Source organism: Mirounga angustirostris, unplaced genomic scaffold (assembly GCF_029215605.1).
Source record: "Mirounga angustirostris isolate CCGP_5_RB_7025 unplaced genomic scaffold, mMirAng1.0.hap1 SCAF_4, whole genome shotgun sequence".
Classification (NCBI taxonomy): Eukaryota; Metazoa; Chordata; class Mammalia; order Carnivora; family Phocidae; genus Mirounga; species Mirounga angustirostris.
In genome coordinates this window covers 73858120-73868412 of record NW_026991712.1, presented here as the reverse complement: position 1 = coordinate 73868412, position 10293 = coordinate 73858120, and positions in this window count along the sequence as shown.

Below are 10293 nucleotides of genomic sequence, written 5' to 3'. Positions count from 1 at the left end.
GCAACTTTTGAATATACAATACAATATAGTTAACTATAGTCACATGCTGTACATGACATCCACAGGACTTGTTTTTTTATAACTGGAAGTTTGTACCTTTTGACCAATTCATCCATTTTGGATCCACCCCCCACCCCCTGCCTCTGGCAACCATCAATCTATCCTCTGTATCTACAGGTTTGGTTTTTGTTTTTGTTTGCTTGTTTGTTTATGTTCACATATAAATAAGATCATATGGTATTTATCTTTGTCTGACTTATTTCACTTAGCATAATGCCCTCAAGTTCTGTCCATCTTATCCCAAATGCCAAGATTTCATTCTTTTTAATTGCTGAATAATATTCCATTGTGGAATTAATATATATATATATATATATATATATATCACGTTTTCTTTATCCATTCATCCATCAGTGGACACTTAGGCTGTTCCCATGTCTTGGCTATTGTAGATAATGCTGCAGTGAACATGGGGGTGTGCATATGTTTTCATGTCAGTGTTTTTGCTTTCTTTGGATAAATACCCAGAAGTGGCATTGCTGAGTGATATGGTAGTTCTATTTTTAATTTTTTGAATAATAGCTACACCAATTTACGTTCTCATCAACAGTATATGAGGGTTCCTTTGCTCTACAACCTTGTCAACACTTGTTATTTCTTGTCTTTTTGATAACAGCCATTCTAACAGGTGTTAGGTGTTAGCTTATGTGGTTTTGATTTGCATTTCCCTTTTTAAAATTTTTTAAAGTTTTTAATTCCAGTGTAGTTAACATACAGTGTTATATTAGCTTCAGGTGTACAATATAGTGATTCAACACTTCCATACATCACCCGTGCTCATCACAAGTGCCCTCCTTCATCCTCATCACCTATCTCACCCATCCCTCCACCCCCTCCCCTCTGGTAACCATCAGTTTGTTCTCTAATAGTTAAGAGTCTGTTTCTTGGTTTGTCTTTCTCTCTTTTTTTTCTTTGTTTATTTGTTTTGTTTCTTAAATTCCACATATGTGTGAAATCATATGTTATTTGTTTTTTTCTAAGCTATTTCACTTAGCATTATACTCTCTAACTCCATCCATGTCCTTGCAAATGGCAAGATTTCATTCTCTTTTACAGCTAAATAATATTCCATTGTTTATATACTGCATCTTCCTTATCCATTTGTTAATGGGCTGCTTCCATATCTTGCCTATTATAAATAATGCTGCTTTAAACAAAAGGGTGCATGTATCCTTTGAATTAGTGTTCTTGTATTTTTTTAGGTAAATACCCAGTAGTGCGAGTGCTGGATCATAAGGGAGTTCTATTTTTAACTTTTTAGGAACCTCCATACTGTTTTCCACAGGGGCTGCACAGTTGCATTCCCACTAACAGTGCAGGAGGGCTCCTTTTTCTCCACATCCTTGCGAACACCTGTTGTTCCTTGTGTTTTTGATTTTTGCCATTCTGACTGGTGTGAGGTGATATTTCATTGTAGTTTTCATTTACATTTCCCTGATGATTAATGATGTTGAACACTTTTTTCATGTATCTGTTAGTAAGTTTGACTGTGTAGGATAAGTGAAATCATACAGTTTTTATCCTTTTGTGACTGGCACAACTTACTTATTTCACTTAGCACAACATCCTCAAGATTCAGCTATGTTGTCACATATCCCAGGATTTCCTTCTCTTTTAAGGCTGAATAACATTCCATTGTGTGTATATACTGCATTTTAAAAAATCCATTCATCCATCATCAAGAAAATTTAGGATGTTTCCACATCTTGGCTATTACAAGTAGGGCTACAATGAACATGTAAGTACCAATAGCTCTTTGAGATCCTGATTTCAATTCTTTTGGATAAATATCCAGAAGTGGGATTGCTGAATCATATGGTAATTCTATTTTTAATTTTTTGAGGTACTTCCATACTGTTTTTCATAGTGGCTGTACCTGTTTACATTCCCACCAATAGTACATGAAGGTTTCAATTCTCCACATTCTCACCAACACTGTTGTCTTTGATATTTTTGATCATAGCCATCCTAACAGATGTGAGATGATATCTTGTGGTTTTAGTTTACATTTCCTAGATGATTAGTGATGTTGAACATCTTTTCATATACCTGATGACCATTTATATGTATTCTTTGGGAAAATGTCTGTTCAAGTTCTTGGCTTATTTTTTAATGGAATTATTGGGGGTGTTTTTACTATCGGTAATATTCTTTTTTTTTTTTTAAAGATTTTATTTATTTATTTGACAGAGAGAGACACAGCGAGAGAGGGAACACAAGCAGGGGAAGTGGGAGAGGGAGAGGTAGGCTTCCCGCTGAGCAGGGAGCCCCATGTGGGGCTCGATCCCAGGACCTAGAGATCATGACCTGAGCCGAAGGCAGACGCTGTCTGAATCACCCAGGTGCCCCACTATTGGTAATATTCTTGATAATATTCTCCACTCTCTTGTCTTATCTCCCACCATTGTTGTGTTCTGGAAAACCCCAATCCTGGATCAACACAACCATTTGCTTTCCCTATTTCTAAATCTTGAGCCTGCAACTACAGAAAAAGTAATAAAATGGCTTGGATTGGTGCCATTATAAAATCAGCCTTACCACCCCCAAATCCTTCTGTTTTCTGGTTGGCTCTATTTCTCTCCTGGTCTGCTTTAAGCTTTCTCATACTTTCCTCATTCTCTTCAAGTCTTGGATTCCACAGTTCCCTCCTTTCGTACTCATGACTCTTTCCTTATTCACAGAGACACTAGGAATTAACATATGAGCAATTACTGAACTTCAGGTACTAAACAAATGCACTTACTTGCCAATAGGCCTTGTCCTTACCTCTTTCCTCCTACCTACAATAGAAAAGGGTAAGGTGTCCCTCCTCTTCTTCAAGCTAATCCTTCTGTCTCTGGATTCCATCCATCCCTCCTTCTCATGAACCCCACCATCTCCTTCTCCCACGATGATGTCATCCTTCACGTTTTCTCCTTCACTTGCCACCCCTTTCTCCCGTGTTCAACTCTTGCCTCTCTTCCCATCAGCCTTTAAACACACCTTAAGTTCATCTGAAGAACACAAAATCAGCTCAACCACATGCTGCTGGCCTCTAGCCCTTTATCTCTTACCTCCATTACAGCCAAATTTTCCAGAGTGTTTGTGCTAACTGCTTCCATTGTCTCACCCTCCTCCCACTCCTCAGCCCCCACCCCCCATCTCCCTCCCATTTCCACTAGCTTTTTGAAGCTACTGTTGTGTAAGTTTCTGCTAAATCTAATGGACTCATCTTATCTGACTTGTATCTGATTTGCTTATTTGACCCAGTTGATACTTCCCTTATTCTTACAATGTTTCCTTGGCTTCCCTTATTCCACACTCCCTTGGTTTTCTTGATCAGGATTTGTCATCTCCAGGGTTCCTCCAGCCCATCTTATCTCACTTGACATGTGCCCCCTGGGCCATCTCATCTGTCTCTATGACTGCAATTATCTTTGTGCTGATGCTCCCACATCTGATCTCCATTCCAAATTACTCTCCTAATCTTCTGATCCACTTTATCTAGCTATCTACCAAGTATCTGCACGTGGATGTCACATGGCCACTTCAAACACGTCAATTCAGCCCTCCAAGCCTTTTCTAGTGTTCTTTGTAAATGCTCTACCAGCTCTCCAATGCTGGAGACATCACTCTTCACTTACCTTTTTCCTCCTATTCAACCTATTTACAAATATGATAGATTCTACTTCCAGAAAACTTTTTACAGTGATAGAATTCTCTCTATTCCAATTTCCACTATCTTAGTTAAAGTTGCAGTCATGTCTCATCTGGGCTTTTGAAATGGTCTTCCAGTCTTTAGGTTTCTCCCACCCCTCCAATCCATTTTTATACTGTATCTCATCATCTTACTTCTCTGACAAGAACCCTCTTATATTCTCTTTTTTCTCTGAAGATAGTCTATATTCCTTAGCATAGAATAAAGCCCCTGCATGACCTGACCTGTCTTACCTCTCCAGCCCCCTCTGTCTCCCTGGCTAGATATTTTATCCACTCTCAACTTCTCTCAGACCCTTTCACATGCCAGGTTTTTTCTCCCCTATGAGCTGGTCCTTCTGCCTAAAACACTCCTTCACCTGTTTACTTCCTCCTCCTTGGCACCTCTTTGGCTCCACCTCCAGGCCCTCAATGTAATATATTCCTACTTATATTTCACAGTGCTAATGGGTCCTCGGCAAACTCCCAGTGAGTTAGGTGAAACATCTAGCTGAGAGCTGTGCAGATAATAAAACAAATACTCCTTGAAAACCATGATTTTATCCAAACCACACTGAAATTCACAGAAAAACATATGATCTACCAAGCATTGCCTTCATCACAGAGCTTGGCTGTCTTCTTCATATGGAACCACATTCTTGATATACTCTCAAAGATTCAAGTAAAATATTAAAAGAAATAGTACAACTGCCAAAAACCTGCAGGGAGATGACTTCAGGAATAAAACCTCAAACTTCACATTTAAAAATCACAACCTTTCCAAAGTTTTATAAGTTTCCACTATAGGACATAAAATTATTTTTCTATAGATAATGATGAAAGCTATAGTTACAGCAAAGCATTTTTTACCTTAAAAAAAAAACCACAGAAATAGGCAATCACTATGAACATTTCCTTAAGTAGGCTCATACTTAACTCAAGTTGAAGTCGTGGTTATAGAAATTTTTATCTCCTGATTTTCTCTGTTCCTGGTATTTCTTGAAATGTCACCTTGGACATTAATATATCTACTCAGTGCATCAGTGCATCATTAGTTTTTTGGCAGTTGACTTTTCTATCAAATTTCTAGCTACCCTTATCTGATCCTGCAAAAAATAATTGAAAAGAGGAGTGCCTGGGTGGCTTAGTTGGTTGAGCGTCCAACTCTTGATTTCAGCTCGGGTCTTGATCTTGGTATATGTGCTGCCGAAGCGAGCACGGGTCTTGATCTTGGGGTTGTAAGATGGGGCCCTGCCGTCAGGCTCCTTGCTTGGTGGAGTCTTCTTGAGATTCTCTCTCTCCTTCCCCCCTGCTCTTCTCCCCACTTATTTGCACATGCGCATGCTCTCTCTCTCAAATAAATCTTTTTAAAAAAATAATTGAAAAGAGAAAATAGAGACATGAATAATTTGTTCTAGAGTAGGATCAAATTACATACCCGTTGGTAAATGGGGGGTGTAGCCCATAGCACTCTGGGCTTCTCACTTTTATAACACTTAACACTGTAAAGATACATTTATTGAGGCAAATGGAAACATACATTTCATAGAAAAACAAATACAAATACTCCATAAATATATGGGAATCTTTAAGGGAATAAATAAAAAGCAACAGTACAAGACATAGTTTTCACCTATCATTCTGGAAAATCCCCCAAAGATAATAATAATGCCCTGTATCAGAAGAGAATGAACCAAAAGGCACTGCTGTACATTATGCGAAGTCAAAGGTACACATATACAGTGCTGCATTGTTCACAACAACAACAACAACAAGAACTAGAATAAAAAAATCTAGGTATCTATCAAAGGGGTGCCAGATAAATAAATTGTGGTATAGCTATACAGTGAAATCTCAAGTAAGCATTAAAAAGATTAGCATAGTTCCATAAACACAAAAATAAAATGCCTAAAATGATGTCCATGATGTATTAGTGAAGAAAAGAAAAGTGCAGGACACTGTCCTTATAACTCAAGTGTGACATACAGTTATATATGCCTCAGAAGCTAATCCCATAGAGGTAACCCTTTTACTTGGATTTATTTATACCTGATGCTCAGCTCAGATTGAGCCTGCCTAAAAGACTAATATAACTCACTTTCTCACTTCCTTTTCTTCAGAGTTAGAGGGGTAACGTCTTAGCCCATTTCATTCCCTCTGAGAATGTGACAAAATATTGGAACTTCTTCCCAGAAAAGTCAAGCATAAGCACATGCAAAATTTTGTCTATAATTTCAAAGTGAATTCATTGGAGCCCATTCACAGATTTCTGGTGACCCAAAGATCTTTAGCAAGGAGGTCTTTGTTAAGTAAGAACTCATGGTACAATACCACACAGAATTCTAGGAAAGCATTATAACTAGATCTGGATAAGCTTGCACACTCTTGAGTTTAGTGGGTGTGTCGCTCATCAAATATGGTCTCAAAGTCTTGGAAGTGCAGGTGAGTACAATCATATGGGTATAAGATTGACGACGGACCTAGATGGGTTCCAGTCCACTCCACCCCTACTGCGTCTACTGGTACCTTTCATCTGAGAGCTAAGGTAGTTGGACCTTTGCCTTGCTCTTTCCAAAAACAAGGTTTTCCACTAAGCATTATGCCACTGGAAAGGACACCTTTGAAGGGATTTTCTGAAGGACAGAAGATCAGCTAGAGGAGTATCTCTTTAAATGAACTCAAGGGCCTCTCATGGTGTGATAGCCCTTGAGGACATGATGGTCTTCTAGCATGATATAACACCTGAGGTTCAGAGTGATCCTCTAGCCTAAAAAAAGCCCAATAATGGTATGTATACTCTATTTAATAAAGCAGGGTAAAGTAGAGCACATTTTAGAAAGGGTTCATTGCAAATGGATAAAAGAAAAGCTTTAGAAATTAAAGCATTACACTTTAATTAGCTGTAAAATTATTTTTCAAAAGATAATATTCCCTAATTGAGATTTTTCTGAAACTGATAAATTACAAAGGATGAAAAATATTTGATTCTTCTTAGCAGCTGCATCTGCCCCCAAATAAGCAAATACTTGCATCTGGTCTCTCCCAGGAAAGGCCTGTGTCTCCTTAGGTAACTGGTTGCCTTAAGATCTCAGCAGCCTGATGAGTTCAATAAAAGTCATGAACTTGAGGTTTTTTTCTTTGTTATTGTTGTAAGATTGGGAGTGGCACTTCTAGTTCTGTACATCCCAAGCAGAAACTAGATGTCTCTGTTGGAGAGGTTTAAACAGAAAAAATGACACGACCTGATTGAAATATTTGAAAGATAATTTTAGCACCTATGGAAAAAAATAGAATGAGCCTGGGGCTGGGGACAAGGGAAAGCAGGGAGACCAGCAGGGAGGCTATTGAAATGGCCCAGGTAAGAAATGATGGTGGACCACACGATCCAGCAATCCCACTTCTGGAAATTTACCCCAAAGAATTGAAAGCAGGGTCTTAAACATCCATGTTCATAGCAGCACTATTCACAGTAGCCAAGAGGTGGAAACAACCTAAATGTCCATGAATAGATAAACAGAAAAGAAAATGTGGTATGTATGTAGTGGAAGATTAGTCTTAAAAGAAAAGAAAATCCTGTGAAATACATGGGTGGACCTTGAGGACATTCTGTTAAGTGACATAAGCCAGTCACAAAATGACAAATACTATTATGATTCCAGTACTGTGAGGTATGCGACATAGTCACACTGAGAAACAGAAAGTAGCATGGTGATGGAGAGGCTGGGGCAGGGTGGGAGGGTTGTTATTTAATGAGTACAGAATTTCAGTTTCGCAAAATGAAACCGTTCTGGAGATCTGCTTCACCACAATGTGCGTATATTTGACACTACTGAACTGCACACTTAAAAGTAGTTAAGATGTTAAATTTTATGTTGTAGGTGCAAGAGAAAAAAAGAAGTGATGGTGGCATGGATTAGCAGTTTCCTGTAGGAAAGAGGGTTTCTGGTAGGAACATTCAGGTTGCCATTTATGATGGTTAATTTTGATCTCACAATCCCGAGATCGGGGCCGAGCTGAAATCAAGAGCCAGACTGAGCCACCCAGGTGCCCCTGTGATGGCTGATTTTATATGTATGTCTACTTGACTAGACCATGAGAGGCCCAGATATTTGGCTTAATAATATTCTGCAAGATTGTTTTCGGATGAGATTGACATTTAAATCTGTACACTGAGTGAAGCAGATTGCCCCTCACCCAGCATATGTGGGCCTTATCCAAACAGTGGAATGCCCAAATAGAACAAAAATGCTGACCTTCCTGGGAGTAAAAGGGCTCTCCTCTTGCCTGACTGCTTTTGAGCTGGGACATTGGCTTTTTCCTGCCTTCAGACTAGAACTGAAACATTGCCTCTTCCTGGCCTCTCTTCGAGCCTGTTGGCTTACAGACTGGAAGTATACCATTGATTCTCCTGGTTCTCAGGCCTTTGGACTGAGACTAGAACTAAACCATTGGCTCTCCCGGGTCTCAGCTTGCTGACCGACCCTGCAGATCTTGGGACTTCTTGGCATTCATAATCACATGAGCCAATTCCTTACAGTAAATTTCATACATGTTCTGTTTCTCTAGAGAACACTAACACATCATTACAAAACAGGAACCCAAGTTTTATAATAATATCATACTAATTTAAATGTTTTATATCATAATTTTTATTTATTTCATTTTTTAGTTTGAGCAAAGTAGATGGAATATCATTTTTTGTGTATAGACATAAAATGTTTAAGACTGAATTCTCTGTGCATGTTTTTAAAATAATCATAGTCAAATGTAACCACCCATTTTAACATCTCAAAATATTCCTTTGGGGTTCATGATATAAACTAAAAGATTTTTTTGTTTAAAATCTGTAATTTCTGCTTGGTAAAATGACTTCAGCTCGTCAACTGGTTCAGACTTTTGTCTGCTACGATTCATGTTTAGACAGATACTAAAACATGTTTCTTAACACTATCGAAAGCTGTCCTCTTCTTTTTCCCATTATCCCTCTCTCCCTGAGCAATTCAGCCTTTGTGTGAGACCACCCACCCAGGGAGTGGGGAGCTGCAACGGTCCCATTGCAGGGTATTAGCGCCTGAGCAGGGTGAGGTGGGTGTCTGTGGAGGGACATCCAAGTGCAGCGGGCTGGTGCCTCAGTGGAGTGAGAGGGGTACTTGCATGGGTGTAAGGGTGTTGGAGCCTGAGCAGGGCAAGGTGGCATCACTGCGGTGGCAGTGGCAGCAGCAGCCCAACTTAGGGCATCCAGCCCAAGTGGGAGGTTCTCAGTAGAGGAGGGCGCACTTGCAGGAGTCAGTCCTGAGTGAGGTGCTGCAGCCTGAGATGGGTAAGGAAGGTATCCAAATTTCAGTACCTATAACTTTCAGAAATGTCAAGGTCATGAAGGCCAAGGGAACACCAAGGGACTGTTCTGGGCTAAATGAGACTAATAAGACCTGTTAACTCAATGGAATGCATGATTCTCATCTGGACCCTTGTGTTCTAAAGGGCAAAATTAGGACAATTGGCAAAATTTGAATGAGGTGTGAGGATTAGATGGAACTAGCGTATCAGTGTGACTATCCTACTTTTGATGGTTGTATCATGGTTGTGATGGAGAATGCATTTTTGTGCGGGAAAGAATACATTGATGTGTTTTGGGGTGATGGAGTGTCCTGTTGACAAAATGGTCTTTGTACTGTTCTTGCAGCTTTTCTGTAAGTTTATTTCAAGAGAGAAACAAAAGGAGGTTATCTTCAAGGAACACATGTCAACCTCATTTTCTGGCATGACTGCCATTGACTGAATTGTGACAAATCGGGCTTACTGGTTGTAGGGTATTGGTTTATTTCTCTTTCCTTCGTTTTAAGAAACAAAATACTTTTTGCTCTTGTGGGCCTTCCCTCATTTTCTTTAAAGCAAAGTTTAATGGGCTTTGTCTTTGGAAGAGATTTAAGCCCACAGTGTTGACTCCTTTAGAAATGAAAACTCTTGAGACTTGATGATGTACAATGTGCTAAATCGTAAGTGAACAAATAATGAATATTATATGATTAAAAACACCTGCTTATAGGAAAACAATGTCAAAAGTTCATTCTAAAAAATACTGCAATTTAGTAGAACTATATTTTTCACTATTTATTATGGTCTTTTGGTTGGGCTTTAACTAGGTAGAGCTCTTACTCTCCTCAAGCTTTGGCTGTGAGAATGCAATGATTAATAAAAACAAAAGGAAACAAATGTTTGGAATCTGTTTCCTTGAGTGTTTCTTTTGCCAGGTTGTGCCTCTTGCCTCTGTTAGCTGGACTTTCTATGAATTTATTTCACTTGTGACTATGATGCCCGTGTATCTTGTCAGGCATACACACAGTCATTTAAACTTACACATTTGCTTTTTATTAACTACCTACTTAACTGTGAAAGCAGTCACCACTGAATTTTAGTTGATTTCTAAGCAGAAAAAAAATTTTTTTAAATGTCGTTGTATTCAGGGAACTTTGTACCAGGTATGAGTGAGACAAATTCAAGGGGCCACATTTTCGGATACATTTCATTTTCTGAAATTCAAATTTATTAATTTCTAAA